Here is a 26,757-nt window from a genome sequence, read left to right as displayed (position 1 = left end):
TTGGGGGTCCTGGAGGGCGGTGTCCTGGGGTGAGATGCTCTGTGAGGAGTCAGAGAAGCAGGGCTCAGAGGAGAGGAGACTCGGGGGAATGCCCTGGGTGTGAGGTTTCCAGCTTTTCTCCCCAGGACCCCTCTCTCCAGCCTCTGGATAACAAAACCTGGGGAAACAGGAAAGTAGATCATTTTTTCCTTTTACAACCTATTTAGTATTGAGGACTTTAAAAAAAAAACATAACATTTAATGAATACTGTTAAATTTACAGAAAAGTTGCAAAGATAGTACAGTTCTTATTAATCCCACACCATTTCCACTTTGTTAACATCTTACATGAATACAGTTGTATTTTTTTTTTCACAGCTAATGAAGCAATGTTGACACAGTTACCAAACTCCGTGCTTAATTTCATCAGTTCTTCCTAATGTACATTTTACGTTCCATAATCCAAATTGCCTCACTCAGTTACAGCCAGTTCTCCTCGATGTGCCTCTTGCTGACTGTTTCTCTGACTTCGCTTGTTTTTATAACGTTGACATTGGTGAGGAGTGATATTTTGGAGAGGTGTTGGGTTCACAGCTGGGGTTCTTGGGTCACATCTGAGAAATTTACACCAGATTCCCCCTTTCACATACACAGTGAGTTTCCCCACAAGACAGAGACTTTTTGTCTCTGCCTAAGAGAAGTTTTATTATTTCTTTTTTCAAAAAAAGGGAAAGAGTCAGAACCCTGCTACCCTCCCCCACCCACTGAGTAGGCTCTCTCCAACCAACGGAAGGGAGGGAAAAAAAAAAAAAAACTGCAAGAACGAACTACAGATCAAGTGGGACACTGAGTAGAGAGGAACTATTTCAGGCACCGCACCCCACAAATGGGAACTGTGGAGAACGGTGAAGAAATCACCACAGAGGTGATCGAGCCGCTCCGGGCGCTGTCAGAGGAAGACAAGGATTCCATGGTGACCTACAAATAGTCTAAGGCCAGCTGAGAACCACTGGGAAAAAGCAAAGGTCAGCAAGGACAGGTCTCTGGTGCCACCTCATGACCAGAACAAAATCACCAACTAGCTGATTCCCTGTTGGAACTAAGTAAATACAGAGGGAGGGAACAGTAAGGGACAGTGCCCAGCAACACAGCATCAACACTCTGGTGGAGTGTTGTCCCCAGTGCTAGTCTCAGTCTGGTGAACAGTTTCCGACACCCCTAAAGGAGCACTCCAAAGAGATGGAAGCCACCCTTAGGACAACTTGGATCCTTCTCCTTTGGGGACTTGCTGGCGCGGGGTTGCACAGAGAGGAGGGGGCAGAGCTTGCTGGCTTTCAGGGCTGCTTCAGAACCCAGGGGTTCTCTGAGCCCCTCTGGCTGCCCCCCCCAACAGTAAATGGACTGAACAGTGAAGAGGAGGAGGAAAAGGAGGACAAGGGTCCCCTGACAAAACTAAGCATCCCGGACGATCTAGACAGCTGCCAGGCCATGGTGAGCTTGGCCCTGGGGCCCCTTCCCTGCCCCACCTTCCCCCTCCCACCAGCACACCCTTCTTCTCGGTTCCCCTCCCTTTGATTAAGCTTTCACCCACCTCTGCTGGGAGCTAGTGGGTAGACACCAACACCATCCTCGAATCTCAGGTGTGCCCACGGAGGCCCTGAGAGGTGTGCCTCCCAACCTCCTGCCGGGCCCACAGGGGCACCCTGCACCTCTGGCCCACAGGTGGCATTTTGTAACTTGGCCTTGGCCAGTGCTGAGGAAGAACAGGCGCGGCTACACAGGCAGCTAAAGGAGCAAAAGCTGCTCTGCTGGCTCCTGGCTCAGCAGGTAGCCCCATGGGACCAGGAGACTGAGAAGATGGAGGCCCCAGCCCCCGGGGGGAAAGTGTGCCTGGGGAGACCCACCAGGCCCTTCAGGGAGCCTGGTGAGAAGAAGAAACTGCAGGTGAGTGTGTGTAAGGCAGGAAGGAATGGCCACAGGGCAGGTTTTCTGATCCAGCAGACCAGGTACAGGAGAAGTGAGTCCTGGAAGCCTCAGTGAATTTTGCAGACTTTATTGGGATTTACCAGATACATGGCAGGTAGGGGTGCTAGGGGGCCAGGAGGCTGACAGGCCTCCCAGCCCACAGCAAGTCTTCACTCTTTCTGGGCTCTCTGGCGTTCTCTGGTGGTCTCTGCTGCTCTGCTCTCTCGGTTCTGCTTCTGCTTCTCTGCTTCTGCTGGCGTCCCCGTGACGCCACCCTTAAAAGCCCATCTTAGCCCAGGTAAATCCCATCTACCTATGACCACACCCTACTCTAGGTGCCCATATCAGGCATGCATTCGGGACCACAGGGTTCCATCATCCATCCTATGGGTGGGAGAGCAGAAAAGCCTGATACTTTTACCTTACCCTACAATCCACCCCCTCAGGGTTTTCTGCCAGACAGTCTATACAAGTGATACACACGTTTCTCTTGACGAATATGAACACTGCAGCCATGGCCCACAAAAGCAAATGAAATATATCACAATGAAATATAACAGAACACAAATAAGTCCAGGCAGGGCATCAACCTAGTGGCAAAAGACAATTATTGGCACCAGTAGATGATCCACCACTTCCGCTGCCGAAGGCACTGCTCATGCGGGGGAGGGAACCACTCAGGCATCAGCTGTCACACGCCGGGAGCCATCAGGCCTCCTGGCCCCCTCGGCTGCAGTCTCGGCCACAAGCCGCACACCGCATCCACCCCCAGGATGCACTCACTCTTGGGTTGGCGATTCTGTACTCTTTGGGGGTAATCGCCCATCCCTCGGGGTTTTCTATCTGTGGTCGCTCCAACGCTCCAACATTCAGGCCCCTGCACTCAGGCCAACGCACTGCACAAGCACATGGGTCGGGGATCCGTGGATACAAGTCCACATGCGGCCTCTCTTGGGTCCCCTCTTTGGCTGTGGGCTCCACCACAAGCCACGTTCCCTACCCATCCCCCAAAGATGGGCTCCTCAGCTCCTCACCCTCACTCAACTATGAGCAGGGCATCACCCACAGGTGATTTTAAAAGACTCACTGGCGTTTAGCTTACGTAGTGCGTAACAGCCGCTCAGGGCTTCCTGAACTTAGCACCAGCTTTTGCCTTCTCAGTTGGCTTTTCTCCTCTGCTTAGCTGCTGGGCAGTACACCGGCTGCCTTTGGCCACCAAGGCCCACTGACACCCCCAGACTCCCATCTCTGGGGGTGGACAATCCCATCCTTCCTCAGGGTCCCAAAACATATCAAACTTGCCAAGGTCCTCCCCCTTCTGGCGGGATTGTTAGTCCATTAGTCCAAGTTCATCGGCTTTTCCCTTTGTCCACACTGGGGAGCTCTGAGTCGTGGTCCTTTCTCCCCCGACAATTCTTGCTGCCTAGGCGGGGATTGTTGGCTGGTCCTCTCGGGCATCTCCTCCTCCAGGCGAGGTCTCATCCCGCAGCTCCCGGACTTTGCCCTTTCCCTGTCCCGCCATGACACGTCCAGCGCTGTCACAGGCAAACACTGTCTGCTGCTCCTCAGTCCCTCCCGGTCTTCGGAGGGCTCCATACCGGTCTACATGGATCATCTTGCTGACTTACACCAATTGTAAGAGAGGAAGGAATGGACACGGGGCAGGTTTTCTGATCCAGCAGACTGGGTCCAGGAGAAGAGAGTCCTGGAAGCCTCAATGGCTTTTGTAGGCTTTTATTCGATTTACTGGATACATGGCAGGTAGGGGTGCTAGGGGTTCCGGGAGGCGGGCAGGCCTCCCAGCCCCCAGCAAGTCTTCACTCTTTCTGGGCTCTCTGGCGTTCTCTGGTGGTCTCTGCTGCTCTGCTCTCTCGGTTCTGCTTACGTTTCTCTGCTTTTGCTGTGAATGCCACCCTTAAAAGCCCAGTCTTAGCCCAGGAGAATCCCATCTACATATGCCCACACCCTACTCCAGGTGCCTGCATCAGGCTTGCATTCAGACCACAGGGTTCCCTCATCTATCCTAAAGGCGGGAGGGCAGAAAAGCCAGATAGTTTTATCTTACCCTACAGTGTGGTTTTCCGGAGGGCTGGGCGGGCTGGGTGCTGGGCAGGCCGGCACTGCTGAGCCCCTGAGCCCGCTGTCTGGCCGAGGGCCGCTTTACCGAGCTCATGCAGGAGAAAGTGGGCTTACAGGACTGGATGGAGGAGCTGGAGCATCGATGTATCCAGAAGTCTGGAGAGACTGACACCATCGGTGAGCGGGGAGGCTTGTGCCCTGCAGCTGGGGTGCTATGCAGAGGCTGGGGAGACCCCAGCAGCTGAGCTGTCTGCGCGCCCTCCCCCTAGGAGAATACATTGCTCTCTACCAGAACCAGAGAGCAGTGATGAGGGAGGAGCACCAAGAGAAGGAGGAGTCCATAAGGCAGCTGGCCCAGGACAAAGAGGAGATGAAGGTAGTCAGAGCTCTGGCTCCATGGTGGTGCGGCTGGGGCGGGGCAGGCTTCTGAGCATCTCTGCTTCCAGGTGAAGCTGTTAGAGCTGCAAGAGTTGGTTTTGCGGCTGGTGGAGGCACGCAACGAATGGCGGGCAAAGCCCTGAGCACCCGCCCAGAACCCTGCTGCTGAGCCCACTAGCGCATGCCTAGTCCCCAAGAAGCTTGGCACCGCCAACGTCCAAGGTGAGGAAAGCCCCTAACGGGGGGCTGGTCAGGAAGAGCACACTCCGCCAGGCACACAGCATCCTGTCTCTGTCTCTCTGTAGGGTAAAGAAAATATCAGGCTTTTCTGCCCTTCCGCCATCAGGATAGATGATGGATCCTTGTCCTGAATGCATGCCTGATGGCGGGCACCTGGAGTAGGGTGTGGGCATAGGTAGATGGGATTCAGCTGAGCTAAGACTGTGCTTTTAAGGGCGGTGTCACGGGGATGCCAGCAGCAGCAGTAGAAGCCGAAGCCGAAGCCGGAAGAGAAGCCGAGATCACCAGAGAGCCCAGATAAAGTGAAGATTTGCTGGGGGCCGGAGGCCTGCCAGCCTCCCAACCCCCTAGCCAGCACCCCTGCCTGCCATATGCCTGGTGAACCCCAATAAAAAACCTGAAAAACCACTGAGGACTCTGACTCCTCCTTTACCCGGTCTGCATGGGATCAGAAAACCTGCGCTGTGCCCTGCTCCTGCCCTTACTCTCTCTAAAGAACCAAGTAAGGTGAGCCTTGTCCACGATGTGCAGCTGACCCAGGGCGAGGCCCAGCTGGGCCTGACTCCCCTCGAGAACGCCTCTGCGCAGCAGGTCGTTCAGCTGCTTCAAGAAATGCAGAACTCCCAGGAAGGCGTCACCACTGGAAACAGCCCATGCCTTCCCTTCTTCTACCAGGCTGACGACAACGAGGTGAAGATAATGGTGGTCTAGGCCACCGGCATGGGGCCGGAGGCTCTGCCCCCACCTGGCCCTCACCAACCCATCCCTGTTCCCCAGGCTTTCCCCCCCATCCTTTGGCTCTCCTTCCCAGTCGTCCTTTCATCCCTCGTCTTAAAAAAGGGGTCCAACAACTCCCCTATCTAATAGGGTGAAATAGGTGCAGACCCTAGCCTCTGAGGTTAGGGCTGTGTCTTCATTTAACTCTGGACTAATCATACTTCCAGAGGCAAGGAGCTAGAAATATCCAGCTAGTTATTTAGGGGGCTCCGTTCTACAATATAGGGGCTCCTTGAATGACCAATTGAATCCTTACCAGGCCTTCTTGCAGAGGGCCTAGGTTATATTAGGCAATTTTGGGCCACGTGCCCCCCACCTCACCCCAACCATGTCGAACGGGGCAGCACTTTGAAAGCCCAGCACGGGGGCTAAGTGTAGACAGAGATACCAGCTGGGACAGGTGGGCACCAACACCTGTCTAGAGTGTATCCACAGAGATAGCAGTGGTTTATTTGAGACCACCCAGATCCACAAAGGGGTGGCCTCCCCTGCTCCCTTTTGAAATTTCCCCATGGGCCTTTGCACCCAATTTTGTTTTTTTTTCTTTGTTTTGTTTTGTTTTTAATTTTTTGTTGGACCCAATAATTGTTTTGATTTTTCTTTATTTTTTTTATTTTTACTTTTTGTTGCACCCAATTATTCTGGAGGTGATCCCTATCTGCAAAGGGGAGGCCTCTCCTACTACCTAGCAAAAGTCCCCATGGGACTGTGTGCCCGATTATTTTGTGGGAACCCACCTGTTAAGGGGGGGCTCTGCTCACTACACATGTCTTGCAGCTTGAGGTTTCCCTGTCCCACTCACAAAAGGCCCGCGGGCATGAGGCCACGCCAATCTGCAAAGGGGTGGCCTCCCCCATCACCCCTCAAGTCCTGCGGGCATGAGGCTACCCCAATCCACAAAGGGGTGGCTTCTGCTGTCCTCCTCACAAAAGTCCCACGGGCATGAGGCCACACCAATGTGCAAAGGGGTGGCCTACTCCTTCCCGCCTCACAAAAGTCCCATGGGCATGAGGCCACCCAATCTGCAGAGGAGTGGCCTCTCCCGTCCCGCCCCTCACAAAAGATCCACAGGCCTGAAGCCACCCCAGTGCACAAAGGAGTGGTCTCCCCCTTGCCCCCTCACAAAAGTATGAGACCACCCCAATCCACAAAGGGGAGAACTCCCCCATCCCCCTCCTCACAAAAGTCCTGCAGGCATGAGGCCACCCCAATCCGCAAAGGGGTGGCCTCCCCCGTCGCTCCTCTCGAATGTCCCACAGGTATGAGGCCACCGCAGTCCACAAGGGGGTGGCCTCCACTTGCTGTCTTTGCAAAAGTCCCGTGGGCCTCTGTGCCTGATTATCTTGGGGCCACCCCGGATTTGCAGAGAGGTGGCCTTCAATGCTTCTTTTACAGAAAGTCCCCATAGAGGGGATGCATGGCTTACTGAGGCAATTTGGGGGTACACACTCCCCCAACCCTGTGGAAAACTGGGCTTGACCAGAAGCCGGGCTGGGGTGGCTGGTGGAGGCCAGGCGGAAGGCGCGCGGGCGCCCCGCGGTGTACATACTGTGCTGGGACTTGTGTACATGGGGCTGAGACGGCCCCTGTATCACAGCAGAGGCTGCGGTGGCCCCTGGGAGAGGAGGTTTCTATGAATCAGTTGACATCGAGGAAACTTATTTATAGATCGCCCAGGACAGAGGAAGGAGGCAAGGCCAGGGAGTGGTTCCTGGTGTTTCACTTTTGTTTCTGAATAAACCAAACTCACCACGTGGTCGGGCCCTGGGATCTGGGCTCAGGCGCTGCCGCTGGGTGTGGGTCCTGCCAGCAGAGGGCAGGCTTCGGGGTGCAAGGTGCGCATTGGCGCTGCCTGTCAGGGCATCCAATCCCCCTCAGCTCTCTGACCTGTTGGGCCTGTGGGCTGCGTGCTGCCCCGGGAGGGCCAGAGTACTGGCTTCCAGCCTAGGCATTTCTCCTCTCACCCTGTTCTTCTGGGGCTCCCACCCAGGCCCCATGAGTCCTCCAGGCTGGCACTCTACCCCTGGTGGCCACAGCAGGGTTCAGATGAAGACCAGCTAAGTGCAGGTGCTTTCCCGAGCAGCCTGGGAAAAACTGGTGCCTCCAAGGCACCCCTGCGCCCCCATGCTTAAACCTTCCCTTCCCCTTGAACGCCACAGAACACAGCCAGCACACAACACGTTGCTCCCCATTGTTCAGAAATGGGTTTCATTCTCGGCCAAGAGACAGCAGGACTGGTCGCGGCCAGAAGCACACAGCTGCCGGGACAGCACCCCCATGCTCGGGGAAGGGGCAGGAAGGTGGCTGGGGGGGCTGACTGTGCACAGGCCGGGAATGGCAGGGAGGCTCGTCGGAGGCGGCACGTGTTGGCGGGGGTGGCTGGGGTGACAGTGTTTGCTTGTAGTTGGGCCACAAGACTCAGAAGGACAGCACAGCCAGCGGTTCCCAGCACCAGAGATGCGCGCTTGCACGTGTGTGTGTGCCCGTGTATTTATAGACATGCAGAGAGCAGGGCAGGAGCAATACCACCGAGGGGGCACAAGAGTCACTGAGGTCACGCCTGGGGTGTCAGCTCACCGCCACAACAGACTAAAGTCACAGATGAAGGGGGAGGCTTGGGGGCTGGGGGCCAAGTCACAGAACAGTCACCCAGGCAGGCCTGGGAAGAGAGGTGTCCCAGGAAGAGGAGGGGTCTGGGTAGAGGCCGAAGGGGGCCCTGGGGCTCTCAGGATGGGATGGACTTGCCTGACCCGATCAGCTGGAAGCTGGAGAGAAGCAGAGAGAAAACGGGGGAGGGCAGAGAAGGGGGAGAGCTGGGAAGGCAGGTGCAGCCTGGGCTGCAGCGCTGGGGGGGAGGTGGGGAGGGAAGACGAAGCAGGGGAGGGTGTGGGCAGGGGTTCTGGATGAGAGGGGAGGGGGTACAGGGAGGGGGGATGCAGGAGCAGGAGCTGGAGCCTCTCCCTGCTCACTCGCCGGCCTCTCACACACACGAGACAGTGCACCCGTGTGCCAGACATGTGATCGGCCCCCTCCGGCTCCCTCCTCTCTGCTCCCCTGTCTTTCAACCCACCAGCCCAGGGTCACCCTTAGTGTCAGGAGTAGGCGGCCTCGGGCCCCACGTGACTCCACCATTTCTGATGGAGAAAGACAGGGGAATACCACTGTTTGCCCCGGGAGGGCAGAGCTGAGAGGATGGCTGGAGGGAGCACCAGGGGCCCCCTGGGGTGGGCAGAAAGCACAGTAGTTCCCCATATGGACCCTGGGGAGGCAGGGAGGGCAGGAGGCCAGATGCTAGTGGCCACAGGCTTATAAGTCTAAGAGGGGAGCCTCAGCTGGCTGGGGGACCACAGGTCGTGTAGGTGAGGCTGGGCCCTTCCTGGTGTGGAAAAGCAGAAGAGCAAGCATCAGTGTAGGGGTGCGGGGGGCAGGCAGGTCTGTGGGGCAAGTTTTACTGACCAGCTTGGGTAGAACTCAGAGAAGCCGACTTGCCCAGGTCAGCCGACACTGAGGTCCCCTGGCTGAAAAAGGAGAGGTGACACTATGGAACAACAGGCCCAGGTCCACGGGCCTGCAGGCAGGCTTCGGTGCTTCACCTGGGGCACAGGGACGGCCGTGGCCCTGTGCTGGCGGGAACAGCAACAGCAGGCATGGAGGGCAAGGCGCTCTGTGGCCTGCCTGGTTGCAAGGTGGCTGCGGGCCGAGGGTGTGGCTTGGACCCTCAGGCTCTCCAAAGCCATCAGACAACCTGAGCCTTCCTGAAGGGACTCAGTTGCCACAATAAGGAGGAGGGGTCAGACCTCCTCTGCCCTGTGGTGGATCCTGTTCCAAAGCTCCCAAGGCGGCTGCCCTGCCCCAGCAGCACACTCACATAGGGGGATGGGGGCTGCACCCCCAGCATGAATTTCGAAGGCTCCCTGACGGCCTGCTCCCTGACAGCGGCACAAGCGGCCTATCAGCTCAACACCCTGCGTGACCATCTGCCCTGCAGGTCCTCGAGCCTAGAGACTTCCACAGCCAGAGAACATCCACCTAGGTGGAAGGCCCGGGTAAGACAAGTCTCAGTGGCTGTCTTCAGTCGGAGGTACTTTGGGAACCTGGGGTTGGCTTGCCTGTATGAACTTAAGTGTGTGTGTGACCAATATAGGAATCAAATTCTCTCTGAGAGCCAACTTCTGACTGAAGCTTATCTATCACCCTCGCGGCAGATGCCTTCTCTCAAACCTCGGTCCCTTGGAGCTTAGGCCAGATATGCGCCCTAAGCGTCTCATCTTTTACTGCAGCGCTGCGTGGCCTCAATACCAATTGGACAATGGCTCCCACGGGCCGAGCATGGCGCTTTTGACTTCTCCATCCTTACAGACCTAAAGAGTTCTGTCACCGCAATGGAAAATGGTCAGAGATCCCTTAGGGCCAGGCTGGCTTTCTCTTGTGCTCCCGTGCCGCCCTCCAGCCCCTCCCTCCTGAAAACCTGCCACACTCTCCAAGTCTTGAGACTCCTCTCACTCTTCCCCTCTCTGGACCCTCTTCAACGTTTTCTGATCCTCTAAATTCTCAGTCTTCACCTCCTCCAGCTCCCCAATCCGGCCTCCCCTCTTTTTTTCACCTCCTATCCACCACACCCGTTCTGGGTGGTCCTCTTCTGGGTCCCCTCAGGGAAGTGGCGGGGAATGAAGGAGGAATTAGGGTCCATGGTCCTTCCTCTCTGTCTGGTCTCTCCCAGACTGAAAAGCTTCTTGGCTCTTTCACTAACAATCCCACCACCTACACCAAAGAGTTTCCTTGTCTTACCCAAGCCTGTGACCTTACTTGTCATGATTACATGTGATCCTCTCTTCCACCCTGACCTCTGACAAAAGGGAGCAGGTTTTTAGGTCTGCCCAAGACCAAGCAGATCAGGTCCCTGTGACTGACACAACCATGGCCCCAGGCTCTGCAGCAGTTCCCAGCCCAGAGCTGGGGTGGGGCTTCCAGACTGACACAGGCAGGGCCCCCGGGGCAGGACTCACCAAGACCATTTTATTACCTGTCTCCTAGCTGGTCTCCAAGAGGCTGTGCACAAAAGTGTAAATTTTGCTAAGCTCAGGGAGATCACCCAGTCTGCCTCAGAAAACCCTGCTGCCTTCCTTAGCCGCCTGACGGAGGCGCTCCAGCGCCATACCAGGCTTGACCCTGACTCAAATGGAGGCTCAACAGTTCTGGCTACCCATTTTATATCTCAGTCAGCTCCTGACATTAATAGAAGCTTAAGAAGTTTGAGAGGACTCCCCTGATGGCGCAGATGGCAAAGCGCCGCACTGTGAGTCTCTCCGAGGCCTCTGCAGTGCCGGTTCCATGCCGGCCGGCCAGCGAGGGTCCCACATGGCACAGCAGACCTCTCCTGCCTCGCCCGCTACTCCCTTCAGCAGTGTATTTCGTCAGTCGGCCTGATCTGTTCCCCACTCTGTCTCTGGTGAATCCTCTCACCCTCCCACATATCTGGCCTAGACCCCTGTTCTAGTGTAAATGAATAAATAAACCTTTTTTTTTTTTTTTTTAAAGAAGGCTGAGGACTGTCCTCAAACCCCTATCCAGGATCTGCTGAATATGGCCTTGACAGTTTTTAAAAACCGGAAGGAACAGGACAGGGCAGAGAGGGAACCCCGTAGTCTCCAGAAGGCTGGGCTTCAAGCTCAGGCCCTGGTAGGGCCTTGAGACTGCCAGGCCATGTTCCTTCAACCACCGCAGTGCCTGCCGGCCGACAGAGGATGACAACGGGCCCCATAGCCCCCAACCGACCACCGCTGGGAGCCTGCTTCAAATGTGGTCGAGAAGGCCACTGGACCAGACAATGCCTCAACACCTGCCAGGACCATGCCCCATCTGCAACGTCCAGGGTCACTGGAAAAGTGACTGTCCCTCCATGCCTGGCTGCGGTGGACCAGTCCTTCCAGCCCCTGCAACTCTTGCCACCGGCGGTCTTCGGTTTGGCAGCTGAGGACTGAAGAGGCCCGGACTCATCGACCCCGATAAACTTCAAGGAGCCCAGGGTAACAGTCAAGGTAGCAGGTAAGTCCAACTCCTTTCTGGGCTCTCCTTTAATATGTTGCTGGCCTCCTTCTCTGCAGACCTTCTCTGCCACAATCTCAGCAACTCACTGCACAACTCCTCACCTTCCTGGGCTCAAAAGGATACCGTGTCTCCCCGTCCAAAGCCCAACTTTCAGTTCCCACAGCCGTCTATCTGGGTCTTCCACTAACTCCTTCCTCCAAACAGCTGACGGTGGACCACAAACAGGCCATCCGGGACCTTCCCTCCCCTGAATCGGCAGAACAAATCCTTTCCTTCCTAGGTTTGGTCAGATTCTTCCGTCACTGGATCCCTAATTTTGCTTTCCTAGCCAAGCCACTGTACGACACAGCAAAAGCCTCCCTCGAAGGACGTCTCCAATCTCCCGGGGAGGTCTGCAGGGCCTTCCTTTTACTCACACATATCCTCCTTAGGGCACCTGTCCTTGGCCTTCCTGACCCAGAAAAGCCTTTCCTCCTGTGCACAGACGCACATAGGGGTATGGCGGCAGGTGGCCTTTCCCAGCCTCTGGGCCCAGCCCTGTGTCCTGTCGCTTATCTCTCCAAGCAGATGGATCCCACCGTCAGGGGCTGGCAACCTTGCCTTAGAGCCCTGGCGGCGCAGCTCTACTCATCCGGGAACCCCTCAAACTTACTCTGGGAGGACCTGTCCAAGCACATTCCTCGCACAGCCTTCAGGCCCTCCTGTCTCCCCGCCCGCTCTCCACTCTCCCTCCTGCCCACTCACAGGACTTCCACGTGCTCTTTATCGAAAACCCTCTGGCGAGTCTCACTCAGTCAACTTCTCTCAACCCAGCCCCTCTTCTGTCTCTTGCTCCCCTTCTGCCGCTCATTCATGCCCTGAAATCCTGGGCGAAATGCAAACCTCCAGACTGGGTTTGGCCGACTCCCCTTTGTCAGCTGCCTACTGGGCTCTGTCTGTAGACTGCAGCTCTTGCGAAGGTGCGCGAGGTCAGCGGGGGGCTGCCTAGGCCATGGTTACCCTCGATCAGGTCATCGAGGCAGGAAAGCTGCCCGGGGGAACCACCTCCTGAAAGGCAGAATTCAGAGCACTTACCGGGGCCCTGACCCTCAGCAACCATAAGAAAGTCACCATCTATACGGATTCAACATATGCCTTCCTTATGGCTCACAGTCCTGCTGCGATTTGGCAGGAAAGGGGGTTCCTCTCCACCCAGGGGTCCCCCATCATGAACGTTAAACTTGCCCTTAAGCTTCTAGCGGCCTTGCAGCTTCCAACTGAAGTCGCCATGATCCACTGTGAAGGACACCACACGGACAATTCTTACGTGACCACAGGGAATAACAAGGCTGATGCAGCAACAAGGGCTCCCACCACTCACTCTGCTGCAGATCCTGGTCCTATTCTCTCTCTATCTGTCCCCTCCATCACTCCGACTTAGAACCTAATGAACGCCAAATCCTGAGTCTGCTCTTCCAGCCCTCCTTGAATGCAAAAGTCTGGCAGCTGTGTTCCCATCGTCAAACCGGTGCTCGTGGATCACCTCAAGGGGGAATTCGCCAACCTCCTTCTTCTGCAGCTCACCAGCTGCGTGGACACTTACCCGGACAGGATTGGCAGGTTGATTTTACTCACCTCCCTACTCACAAAAAAGTTAAATATCTGCTCACAAGGGTTGATACAATAACAGGTTGGGTCAAGCCCTTCCCCGCAGCTAGAGAAACGGCTCAGGGGGTAACCGAGGCCCTTCTTAACCACATTATCCCATGCGTTGGCCTCCCCACATCTGTCCTATCTGACAATGGTCCAGCTTTTATCTCAAAGATTACTCAGCAGGTCTCCGCAGCTCTGGGTATCACCTGGAAGCTTCACATTCCCCACCACCAGCAATCCTCAGGGAAAGTGGAGCGCGCCAATGAGCTAATCAAGGGTCACCTGACTAAACTCTCCTGAGAGCTCTGCAACTGCTCCAGGAACATGCAGACCGGTACTTACCCAGTCCTGCCCGAATCTCGACCTCCTCAACTGACCTTCCCCACCACTGCATCCGGGAGACCAAGTTCTGCTCAAACCGCTTCAGCCAAAGCCACTGCAGCCTCCATGGACTGGTCCGCACACAGTCATTCTCATCACGCCTATAGCGGTAACACCTCTGGGAGACCCCTGCTGGCACCATCTCTCTTGGGTCAAACGTGCGCCCGAAGACAAACAGTATGTATGTTGTAACCTGGGTCCTACTAGGATGCGCATTTCTTGTCAAAATCTCCCCTAGCTCAGTGTCCTATGTGTGGAAATTCAAAGTTAGGGAGACCTTTGTCTCAGGATCCACGGAGAGTACCCACTTGGTGGGTACTGCGGATGCCCACAGGCCGGATGCACAGCACCCATCACTCTCACCCTAACTCTTTCATCAATGAACAACACTATGAACACCATGTTTTCTTTCTTTTACCATCAAACCTTAGATCATTGCAAGAATACCTACAAAGAATATGGGGGGTGCCCTTGCCCGTCATGTGCAGTGCACCTTCCAGACAAAGGCCGAATGTTCTCTCCATCTGTCATAATACGGGTTTCAATACGAATCAAGTTAACTATACTATTTCAGGTCCTTGGGACCTACGCTGGGTACAGGGAGTCCAAGCCACAGGGTACACGGGCTGGCATTCCTACACAGTGGCAACATTTTCCCATCTCAAGGGACTATGTCCCGACACAAAATGCCACAGTCCAAGTCTCCCAGGACATCCTCCATTCAGAGCAAGTCCTACAAAATCAGCTAACATCATCAGAAAAGACTGAGACACCCCCAACCTGGATTCGTAAAATACAAAACGCTATACTATTCCTACATAACTCTTTTGGATCTAATACCTTTCTTGTTTCCTCTGTGCTTCCCTTCAGAGGCCTCTACTGGCAGCAGCTCCAATTCATCTCAATACCACTATGATCAAGATTACAGACGCTGCTTGCCAGACTCCCCAACTCTCAGTCCCCCTATGGGACTCCAATCACAGCTACCCCTGCTATCCAACTGATGCCCTTGTCGGCTTTCTTTCCTGCACTTCTAACATTTCGGTTAAAGGTATCTACCCCTCCTTAGAAAAAACCTCTGTGTCTTTAGCATCATCACAAAGACAGCTCCCCTCCCTGGCACAGGCCATGCTCCAAAACCGGCGGGCTCTGGACCTGTTGACGACTAACAAGGGGGGCACCTGCCTGTTCCTCAGGGAAGAATATTGTTATTGTATCAATGAATCAAAGATTGTAGAACAAAATGTGGAAGCCTTCATGAAACTACGCAAAGACATGGAAAGGGAAATTGGGGGCTCCAATTCCCCGCTGACATGGTTTCAAAATCCTATAGTGTCATGGCTCCTCCCACTCTTGGGGCCAATACTAATGATGACTTTACTTTTTTTTTTCTTTTTGCTCCTTGCCTCCTGAAATTCACACAGGCTCACATTCAGGAAATGTCTCCTACCACCTTTGACCAACTCCTTCTCCACCCACGTTATCGCATCCCTGCAGAAGACCCTCATAACCAGGCCTGAGCCACCCCCTTGGCTCTCTGCCAGACCAGAGAGCAGTAATGAGGGAGCAGCACCTAGAGAAGGGGTTCTCATAAACGGGCTGGCCCAGGACAAAGAGGAGCGGCGAATGTGCGTGGAGGGGCAAGGGGTGGAAAGTAGCTACGTCACAATCCCTGGGAACCATCCTTATGTCACATCAAGAGCTGGGTGCTTGATTTGTTGCCCCAGCCCCCAGGACTAACCCCCTTTCAGGTTTCTCTTGTGGCTGCAGATTACCAACTTGAAGGGGACCCAAGACCTGACCCTGGGAGAGGGTTCAGGCTCGCTTGCTCTGTACTGTACCCCACCTTTAAACACTGAGCGCCTACAAAGCCTACGCTTCCCTAGTAAACTTGAAACGTTGGCAACTGCGCTGGGAGACACTGGGAAGAATTGTTTAGTTTGGTTTTCTGCGGGGTTTCTACTTCTCCACGGAGACTTTCCAATTTTTGTCTGACTCCTCCATCTCACATTCTAATTCCTTATGACCCTGGGGCCAGAGTGCCCCCCAATCAGTGCTCTTTGGAGTGATCTGTTTACCCTCTGTGGATCAGACCCCAGCAAACTGACCTTCCCAGTTGGGAATCTTCCCCCAGTCGTCTCAACATGGGTTGCTCTGCTCGCCACAGGATAAACAGGCGACTGAAGCATCAATTCTGCTTGAGTCTCCTGAGAAAAAAAAGCCTTCTGTGTTAATGCACGTATGCAGACATATGTGAGATTGTAACAGATTGCTCTGAAATGGGCCTGGCTGTGCCCCTGGCTGTCCCCTCACTGCCTCCTGCCATCAGCATCCACTGGTGCAGGAGCTTGAGCAGCGCTGCCTGCTGGCAGCTACTGAGTCATGGCATCCCGGAAGTGCGAGTCTGAAGACTGAGTGAAAATTCCTAAACATTTTTTCTTTAAACCAAGTTATCAGTCCATTTCTTCTGTCATTGGGAGGATGGAACGGGGGGACTACTCACAGCACCTGGTGGAGATGTTGGTGGCATGACGTCAGATGGCAAATCTAACTTGTAAAGTGGGGTGTGAGTACAGGGGCTTGCCGTTCTCGTGAGCCTCAACTCTCTTTTTCCTCTCCACAGTGGAGAGACTACCAAAGGAAAAACATCTTGGGGTCTCCTGCAAGAGACCACTGGAAGTGGTTGTAAGTCATCTGAAGATGTAAGTCTTGCTCAGCCAGGCTGGGAGAGGGGTACTCCAGGGGCAGCTCAGTGAGAGGTGAAGAGCATGAAAGAAGTGGGTAAGAACCCTGGGTCTGAGTGCGGCCTTTCCATAGCACTGCTGGGGATCTGATTTGGGGCAACACTGTTTAAGCTCTTTGTCCACCTGTGAGTCAGGGTGCTACAGCTCTACTTAAATCTAGGCAGCATCCGTGAGAGGATTGTGCGTTCATCCCTTCGCGTGGGGCCTGGTGCGCAGTGAGCCTTCAGTACAGGGCGTCGCTATGGACTTCTTGCTCTGGCAATTTCCCTCATCCCCAGCCTCAAGGGGAAGCCAGTCAGTGAGGACACCCTCTCCCTTTAGGGCGGCAAAGATGAGCCCCAGGTGCTTGGGATTAGGTGACCTCTGAGGTGGGAGTCCGTCTTTGCCACCGGCTTGCTGGGTGATCCCAGGGAAAGTCACGTCCTTCTCAGGCCTCAGTTTCCTCAACTGGAAGATGAAGAAGTTGTTGGGCCAGATCAGTGTCTTTCAGACTGATTTGGTAGCTTTGATCATCTCTTGGTTCATGTTGCTTTCTGCCTCGGGCGAGGTGGTGAGTGGCCGTTTGGAAAGAAGGCACAGGCCATGTTATGATCCGTCACCCATGTCTCCATCATCCATCGTCCAGAGCTGCTCTCTCTTTCCTTCTCTGACCTTCTTGTCTTCTCTAAGTCGCTTTTCTCTTCCTCCCCTTGCCCTTGTTTTTCTCTTTTCACCTCCTGTAGATTCAGGACATTCTGCAGGTGCTGTGTCCGACCTTAACCGCTCCAATGGGGTAGCGCTCCCCCCATTGGACAGGAGGAAGGTGAGGCCGTGCCGAGACCCCCTCTCTGGCTTGGCCTCTCCCAGCGTGCATGCCCGAGGCTTGTCTGGTTGAGGTACTTGGCCTCTGGCTGATTTTATGTTGCCATCATTAACCCTCGGTGTGTCCATGTCTGCTGTTTCACCTGCTTGGTTGATCGTTGTTTTCCTTCCCGCACATCTTTATCATCTTGGAGAAGATACAATACACCGTGAAGGGTGAGAGGTCATTTGTGAAGAGCTTCCAGAGCAGGAGTGTGAGATTTGGGCCTTCCAAGCCTCCAGGGTGAATGCTCAGGGGCCCGTCCTACTAGGAGAGCCTCAAACCCCCGCCCCAAACACGGGGCTTGCCCTCTGGTCATGTCCCGCAACAACCAATAGTCCACACTGCAGTTGATTTTCCAAAGTGATGAATTCATTTTAGCTTAGGAATGGGAAATGCAGGCTTAGGAGAAAGGGGGCTTTTGTTATAGGTGCAAGGACTAAGGTGAGTTTTGTAGCAGAACTGCATGTGCGTGAGGTTCACCAGAGATGAGTGGCTGGGACATCCTCCCCCACTGTCTTTTAAAAATCAACTGGACACTTACCCATCTCCCATGGGCCCTTGGCAGCAGACACTTTGCTAGGCGGCAAGGTGGGATGTGGCAACTGAGGGAGCAGTTGGCTCTGAAGGGTTTGGAGGCTGGAGGGGTGGCTTTTGAGACTGATGTGTAGAGGTGGGCAGTGTTCATCCCCGTGGAGAGCGGGTGACCTGGGAGTCCCGGGCAGAGGGTGGGTGCAGGAGATGATCAGATTCGGAGCCCAGAGAGTGGTTGGCAAGAAGGTAAGGTGCCTGGGGTGCCCTGGCCTGGGGGATGACCTCTTCCTGATGTGGGAGGGGACACCGAGCTCTGGGTCTCCAGCTGTATTGGGTGGCGTCTCATTGTTACTTCTGTCTATCCAGGCCCATCAGAGTATGGAGGTGACCGGCTCCCTCCAAACAGAGCAACACACCAAGAGCGAGCTGGCCATGAAACTCGGCCAGGTATGGGAGAAGCTGGCAGAGCTGAAGGAGCTGGTAAGGCCTGCGCTAGCTGGGAAGGGCTCGGAGGCCTCCGGGAGGGAGGTCCTTAGGCCGGGACAGAGATGGCTCCAACTCAGGGCTGGGGGGCACTGAGGACCCTGCAATCCTGCCAGGTCCGTGACCACCTGTGCCCTAGGCTCTGACATGGAGTGGTGGGTTCCTCGGGACTGCAGGTCACCTCCCTGCTGGAGGCATGAGCCAGTAGGGGAGAGACGAGGAGACGTGGAGACATCCTGGTTCCAGAATTGGCTCTGGGTTGCGCTTCACTGAACAGGGCTGAGCCTCAGCATCCTTCACTTCAGAGTGCACTAGAAAGCAGTTCTGCTTCGGTGAGGGAAGGGGTCTGGGCAGGTGGCAAAGTCCCACAGTGCCTGCCTCAGGAAGAGGGGTCCGTGCCTGTCCCCCGCATCTGTGGGCGCAGATCTGGGAGATGACTTGGTGGCGGGAGCCAGCAGCAGCGGTGGTCTCCACTCTGCTGCTCCACCACAAGTCCGTTGTAGCAGTTGCTCTTCAGAACTGCCCTTTTCTGCATGCTTCCTGGGTTATGGGCAGGACCAATCAGGTGGTCCAGTCAGCCAAGGATGAAGATGGTCCAGGGCCTCCCTGGTGGCCTAGAGGTTAAGTCTCGGCACCATCACCACTGCTGCCTGAGTTTGATCCCTGGCCGGGTGCTGACCCACAGGGCGCAGCAGACCTCTCCTGCCTTGCCGGCTGCTCCCCTCAGCAGTGTGTTTCAGTCAGTCTGCCTGTTCTGCTCACTCTACACCTTTGGCCAATACCCCAGTTCTTCTGCACAAAAAAAGAAAAATAGTCCAACCAGACTTGATGTTGGGACACCCTGAAGAGTGATATAAGCCAGGGTTGGAGGGAGCTGAGGGGCTCTGTTCCAACCTCCAAAGAAAGAAGGGGAAGACTCTGTTCCTGGCCTCTCAAGAAAGGAGGGCCAGAAGCTGAAAGAAGACAAGCAGCATCCAGTAGCCAACCTCTGTGGGAGGAAGAGAGGATGAAGACCTCTGTCAGAGACTGGGCCTCCAGTCCTCAGTCTGACATCACCGGAAAGGAGCAAAGGCTCCGGGCCTCATGTCTGAAAGAGCTGTTCGTTGTTGGTGTTGTCCAGCAACTCACAAAGAGCTATTAACTCTTGGTGTCTCTGATACCGGCTGGGATCCCAACTGAAAAGGGTAGTCACGGGGCATGAGGATGGGATGCCAGGATAGGCTGCAGTGGCACCCACCTGCCCGGGCTCTAAGACAAGAGAGCCACCAAAAGCCCCAAAGCTAAAACCAAGGGCTGGAGCATTACAGTACCCATACGATAGGGGCCTACAGGCTAGAGCCGATGGAAGGATAGTGCCCAGTAGGGGACTCATCACCGTGGTTCTCAACCGTGTGCACAATTGCAAGAGACTTCAGTCTGGAAACAACCACCTTGAGGGCCTCTGCTGGTGGTGCAGCAGTTGAGTGCTGGGCTGTGAAGCTGCTGCCTCTGCTGCCCGCAGCCTCTGCAGTGCCGGTTCACCGGCTCGATCCCTGGCCGCTGATGAGGGTCCCACATGGTGCGAAGGACCTCTTCTGCCACCCGCTGCTCCCCTCAGCAATATACTTCAGTCCTTCTACCTGTTCTGCTCCCTGCTCTGGCTCTGGTGAATTCTCTCACCCTCCCCCGCTTCTGACTTTACCCAGTGCTTATATAAATAGAAAAAAGTTCTATTTGCAGAACTTCTAACCTCCTGGAATCCCCTGTGCAGAGTAAGCAGGTGCTCTCAGAGACTCCAGCTCCCTTTAGGGTGGCAGGTGCCAGCACACCAGCAGAGGACCTTACACTACTTCAAAGGAAATTGGCACCCCCTGATCACTGCAGCACTATTTACAGTAGCCAGGCTGTGGAAGGGGTCGTACATTGATAATAGAATATTACTCATCAAGAAATATAAACTCATGCCATCTGGGGCAACATGGATGGAGCTAATGGAAATAAGCCCAAAGGAGAAAGACAAAAACATCACTTAGATATGGATATAGAGAAATTAAACAAAGGACTAGATTAAGCTATACCTTGAGTCTCCCAGGTGGTGCCTGACTACTGGCTGGGGCTGCAGACCAGCCTAGACTTCCTGGCCTGGCAGCACTGGATGGTGGACTGACCCTCTCTAGTTTGACATCAAACTTATTTGACGACAAAGCCTGACTCCTGCTGACTGAGTGCCCCATTGTCTTGTTTCACTTACACCACCACTGGGTCCCCAGCCTCTGCTATTTACTGGGTCTGAGAAGGATCTTGTACTTGATGCTGCATGTAATTTTTTGTTTCTTTGTTTTTAGATTCATTTTTAATTTATTTATGCATACGAGAACTGGGGTACAGGCCAGAGGTACAGAGGGTGAGAGGATTCACCAGACACAGAGTAGGGAGCAGAATAGGCCAATCCACTGAAATCCACTGCTGAGGGGAGTGGTGGGTGAGACAGGAGAGGTCTGCTGCCCCTGTGGGTTGCTCCCTGGTCAGGAATCAAACTCAGGTGTAAGAAGTGATAGCACTCAGACTTAAACCTTATGCCCCCACGGAGACCCTGTTTTTTTTTTTTTTTACATCTTTTGATATTATTTAAAATAATAGAAGCACTCCTTCTGCTCTAATTTCATAATAAACACGCTCCAGCCCTTGGCTCAGGTCAGGTTTACACGTGTCTTTGTCACCTTTACTCAGTGTCCATCTCTCATGACAGTGCAAGCTCCATGTCTCCAGGGTCCTCTCTCTGCTGCCATTGTGTCTGCAGGGGAGGCAGCTTGGGGAGGCAGGAGCCAGCCAGGGAGAGGGATGCTGGGAAGTGAAGAGGAGGCAAAGGCAGAGAACACTTGGGAGATGTTCCCTGGTTCACTGAGAAAAGCATTTCTCAAAGTGTGGTTGTGGAATCCTTGAAGTCACCCAGAGCCTGTCATAGGAGCCACGAGGTCAAAACTATTTTCTAAATGTCACTTAGACACCATTGGCTTTTTCACTATTTTGACATCTGCTGAGGTAAAACTTACTAAAAATGGAGCTTATATTACTAACTGCAGTTATTCTTCACAACTTCTTACCTCAGAAACACAACTCAAAGGCAGTGTCTTTCAAAGTGTCTTGGTTGAAGTATTAAAAATTATCTTCATTATTCTGTCATCCTCAAATCCACATTTTACAGCACCTGATGCGATGACACGCAAGTGCACACACAACACTCCTGTTGCGTCCCCAACTACCATGTGCCAAGGAAAATATTTGCATGAGATGAATTAGACTGTTTTTCTTTTTTTGTAGGCAATACCATCTTCACATGAAGGAATGATTGATAAAATCTGTGGCTATTTGATCTGGTTAATTAGCAGACATTGTCCTGAAAATGAGTGTGTGCTCCTTTGAGAAAATCAACTGACAATTGCTAACTGAGACTAACTTCAACTTGACCAAATGCAAGTGCTCAGAAAAAAAACAGAATCATGGAAAATTGTGTCCTATCACTAACTTGACAACTTCCAGTACTACTTTTACTTTTTGGATTTGTGGTGAAAAATAAAATAAATTTTTTAAAATAATTTGATTCCAGTGTAATGAACATTGAAGAGCTTTATAATTTGTGGAACAATATATTACTTTAAAAAAATCACACATTAAAACTAACTGCAGTTAGTTTTATGCAAGAGAGAACTATGGAAATGTAACTGAATAAGAAATATTTAATGATATTGTTTCAGGTTTGACTTTGCAAATAACCTGGGAGAAAATGCCAGCTGTATAGATTTTTTTTTATTTGTTTGTTTGTTTGTTTTGTTTATACATGCACTGGGTACAGTCAGAAGCGCGGGAGGGTGAGAGAATTCACCAGAGCCAGAGCGGGGAGCAGAGCAGGCAGAAGGATCGAAGTACACTGCTGAGGGGAGCAGCGGGTGGCAGGAGAGGTCTGCGTGCCATGTGGGACCCTCCTCCGGTGGCGGGGAGCAGCCGGGGATCAAACTGGCGCCGCAGAGGCCGTGAGCAGATTCGCAACCCAGCGCTCAACCGCTGTGCCACAGGGGAGGCCCCAGCTGTATAGATTTAATTTAGTATCCAAGTGGAATATTCACGATAATGTGAAAACACTACTTCAACATATTTGTGTGAGGCTGTAGACATTTTTTTTAATAATAAATTTTATTTTTATATTCCCCATACAATTTCAACACCTCCATTCTGAGCTGTAGACATTTTTTCATAGACTTCAACCAGAACCACAGCTAAATGCAGAAGGAAACATGAAAATCCTGCTCTCTTCTAATGAGACAGACAAGAAAAAACAATGAGACAGACAAGAAAGACAACTGCAAACATAAAACACGTGAAAGATCCACTCTTCCCATTGCCCTGATTAAAAGAAGTTATTTAACAGGCATTGGTTATTGATTATCTATTAACAGGCATTGGATTATTATTATTATTCTAAATGAAACAACTACATGATCAAACTCGCTTTATTCCCAGTGTGGTAAGTATGGGGAGTGATACCTCCTAAACAAGATTATGCTTGGCGTCCTCCCTAATTTGTAAGACTGGACACGGATCCGGAAGGAAAATACTGAGAATCGCAGACCCAGTGCTTGGGTCATGGAGACAGGGTGAGGAAGCTTTGGGTGAGGACAGGAGGGGCCAGAGCAAAGCCCCAGGTCCCTAGTCTGGTTCTCATAGTTCCAGGCCCCAGGACTGTGTCTAGGGCAGGAAGGTTACTGTTGGGGATACCCCACTGCCCCCTTAGCCTCCCTTCTGTCTCCACCACCTGTGCTGGGCCCTGGACACTTGTGACTCCTCCCCAGTTCTCAGTCCCCAGTGCCTAGATGGTTCCCAGGGAAGCCAATCAGCATGGCCCCCGGGTAAGTCTCCACCCACCAGCCTAGAGTCAGGAGCTCCCCAGACCCCAGTAGTGCTGGTCATGGGGTCCCCAACCCTCCTCCTGCTGCTTCTCTCCAGGGCTGTGGCCCAAACCTGGGCTGGTGAGAGCAGGGAGGAGGGAAAAGCCTTCTCTGGAGGAGGCTGTTGCCTTAGGCTCCTCTGTCCCCCCACGCTTCCTCTCAATCCTAGTCCCTTTCTGTCCCCCCACCCTAGCGCCCTCTTCTGTCCCCCTGAGTCCCTCTCCTTCTCCACCTGATGCCCCTTTTCAAGCTCTCGAGCCTCCTCCCTTCCTGAACACGTTCTCCCCTCATGCCCCATCTCCCTGGGACTCAGGACCAGTGCAGGGAGGAGGTTCAGCCCAACTTTCACCCCTTCCTGCCCCCAGGCTCCCACTCTTTAAGGCTTTTAGAAATAAAGACCTCCCAGCCCAGCCTCCAGGAGCCCCGGTACATCACAGTGGGCTACATGGACCACGCACAGTTCAGGCGGTTTGACAGCAACTCTCCAGGTCACAGTGTGGAGATGCTGCAGCCCAGGGCAGAGCAGGTGGGGCAGGAGGACCTGGACTAGGAGACAGAACCAAAGACAATAGGCACAGAGGTTCAAAGCTGCCCTAATGGCTCCTGGAGGACCTGCATGGCTGCTACAACCAGAGCTAGGACAGTGAACAATGCTTGCCCAGGGCCAGGTCACAGCTCCCATTCGCCAGACCTTTGCCCCTAGTCAGGGTCGCAGTGATTCCCAGAGGCTATGGCACCTGCCATAGTGGAGGAGGGAGTTTGGGTAAAGCACGAAATGAACAACCCGGAGGGCAGGTATTTGGAGTGGATCCCAAGTCTCCTGGAGATGGGGAAGGAGGCGCTGCAGCTCAGTGGTAAGAGGGGCTACAGGGCTTTTGATCTCCCTGAGGCTCACACCCTACAGGGAAAACTGAATGGTCAGAAAAGCGCCCCCTTCTGGTCAGAAAGAGAACTGTCTCTCAAGTTTTCAAGCTCTGGGATGGAGACTGGCCCAGAGGGTCCTATTGTTTCTGAAGGACACTTAAGGAATCCAGTTTCTCCTGAGAAAGAGGGGAGACCACCCCTGAAATCACCCTGCACAGGACCCTTTTCACCAGCAGCCATCGTAGGAACAATGAGTTTCTCTCTTGAGATCTTGTTTTTTGGTCAGAGAGCATTTTTGGAGATCTCACTCCTACCTGTGTCCTCACCCTCCACCCAAGTCAGCAACAAAATGTTTAGAGACCTGCATCCCACCCTGGGCTCTCACCTACTATCCCAGACTCCCAGACCAGGCTGGTTTCTGGGGTTTGTGCTACCTCCCTCCAAGCATGTTTTCCTGTCCATTCTGAGGATGGCCATGAGGCTGCTTCAGTGACCATAGAGGAAATAGCAACCATAAAATGTCCGATTCTTCCTGCTCAGACCCCCAAAGGGCATGTGTGACCCAGTACCCCATCTCTGAGCATGACATCACCCTGAGGTTCTGGGTCCTGGGCTTCTACCCTGACCTGGCCCCGTACATGGAGCTGGTGGAGACCAGGCTTGGCGGATGGAAACTTCCGGAAGTGGGCGGCTGTGGTGGTGCCTTCTGGAGAGGAGCAGAGATACATGTGTATCTTCAGCATGAGGGGCTGCTGGAGCCCCTTATCTTGAGATAGGGTAACTAGGGGGACTTGGGCACGGAGCCCATTCTCAGGAGTATTAGGAGCCCTTTGAGAACTTCTAAGGGTCAGACTAAGGACTGGGGTCTCCCCTTCCCTTCCCTTCCAGTGCCCCCTCCTCAGCCTTCCATCCCCACTGTGGGCATCACTGCTGGCCTGGTTCTCCTTGGAGCTCTGCTCACTGGAGCTGCAGTGGCTGCAGCTATGATGTGGAGGAAGAAGCGCTCAGGTGGGGAAGGGAGTGGGGGAATCTTGTCCACTGGGGGCTTCCATGTCCCAGGGAGAACTTGCCCTGCCTGGTTAATGGGAAGTACCATCCACGCATGTGTGTTGCCCAGAGGGCATTTTGTCCAGTCCCCCCTCACCTCCTTTCTTCATTTTTCCCAGTCCTGACCTGGGTCTTTAGTCACAGTATTCCAGGATTAGAAGATTCCTTAAAGACTGCAAGGGCTGACTCCTCCCTTGTCTCACATGATGATTCTTCCCACAGGAAGACAAGGAGGAAGCTACACTCAGGTTGCAGGTAAGTGTGGATCAGGGGTTTGATCCCTGAGGCCCTGTGGATAGTGTTGATGAAGCCATTCAGTTTCCATTCATGATGGTGATATTCATGTCTTCAAATCTTAAGGCCACTTATTAATGGCTCACCTCACCATGCAGACGTTCACCTCTTTGACTTCAACTGTGGACAATAATTTACATTGTGGGGTAGAATTGGAGGGGCATTCTTCCTTGGAAGGAAAGAGACCACAGTTATGTTAAGAAGGTGATGAAGGAAAGCACAGCAGCAAGCAGGGAATGGTTGTAAAAATGAGAAATTAGGGCATCGCTGGTGGTGCAGGCAGTTGAGTGCAGTGCTGTGAAGCAGTCCGCACCCTCTGCAGTGGCACGGCAGACCTGTCCTGTCTTGCCCGCTGCTCCCCTCAGCAGTGGATTTCAGTCAGTCTGCCTGTTCTGTTCCCCACTCTGTCCCTGCTGAATCCTCTCACCCTCCCCCACATCTGGCCTGCACCCTACTTCTTGTATAAATAAATCTTTAAAAAGAAAAGAGAGAGAGAAATGACTCAACGCTGACTTTTCAAAGACTGAGCACATTATTTTTTTTTTGGTATGTCATGGCGCGTTCTGTCCTTGTTGTCTTCCATGGATTTTATGGTTTCTTGTCTTAAGTCCCATCCTGTTATCCATTTTGAGTTGATTTTTGTGTGAGGTGGGAGACAGTGGTCTAGTTTCATTCTTTTGCACGTGGCTGTCCAGTGTCCCCAGCACTGTTTATCGAAGAGCCTTTCCTTGTGACCCCCTCATCTTAACCTTGTCTACATAAACTTCACTGGATGGCACGTTGGAGAAAGGGGTTTACTTCTTCCCATCCATAGTTGTATTTTAAAATTACAATTCATTTTACGTTCTCCATTGTCTTTCAGCAACCTTAGGTATTTACCTGGAACTATTTCAAAAGCACTTGAAACAATTGAAAGATTAGAGGCATATGTCCTTTAAAGAGGAAAGTAAATGATGAACCCATCTGGATCAGGACCATTAATATCTGACAAGACAGAACAGGGAACAGTGTGGGCTGACAGAACAGCAGGAACAGGCCCTGAAGGGCTGGGAGAGGCAGTGAGGGGGTGAGTGTCCTTCCTGCAGGGTGTCCAGGATCCCCTAGTGTTGTCCAGGGACACCTGCCCTGTGCTCTGTACCCCCCTCTTTTCCCTCTCCACTTGGAACAAAAGGAAGCACTAATGGGGAGACATGTGTCCTCCTGGGGCAGTTTTGAGTCCAAGTCACTTCCTGCTCCCCTCCCCATGAGGTGGGTGGATTTAGGGGCTGTACTGTGCTGAGAGCTGGGGTGGGGGTGGTTTATATCCTGCAGCTGCAGCCCTGCCCCCCAAGAAGTCTGGCTGGTCATCTACCCTGGGGAGAGGGGGCATGGTAGTGCCAGAAAGGCACAGAGCTGATTCTCTATGATCTGAGCAAACGTGTAAAGAAAAGTTTGCCCTGGAGCCCTCGGTGGCTTTCTCAGGCTTTTATTGATCTTTTACATGTAGTGCAGAAACCAGGTACACGGCAGACAGGGGTGCTGGGGTGCCAGGAGCTGGCACTCTTTACTG

At 53.4% G+C, this 26,757-nt stretch overlaps 1 pseudogene across 1 annotated transcript in view; it reads left to right on the top strand.

Annotated features, from left to right (window-relative positions):
- LOC311188309 (class I histocompatibility antigen, Gogo-OKO alpha chain-like) overlaps positions 1 to 26,757 on the top strand; it is a 125,860-nt pseudogene that overhangs the window by 78,661 nt on the left and 20,442 nt on the right. The window lies entirely within an intron of this gene.

The sequence above is a fragment of the Talpa europaea genome (genome assembly GCF_964194135.1).
Source record: "Talpa europaea genome assembly, chromosome: 2".
Lineage (NCBI taxonomy): Eukaryota > Metazoa > Chordata > Mammalia > Eulipotyphla > Talpidae > Talpa > Talpa europaea.
This window is presented reverse-complemented; position numbering and strand designations above follow the sequence as displayed.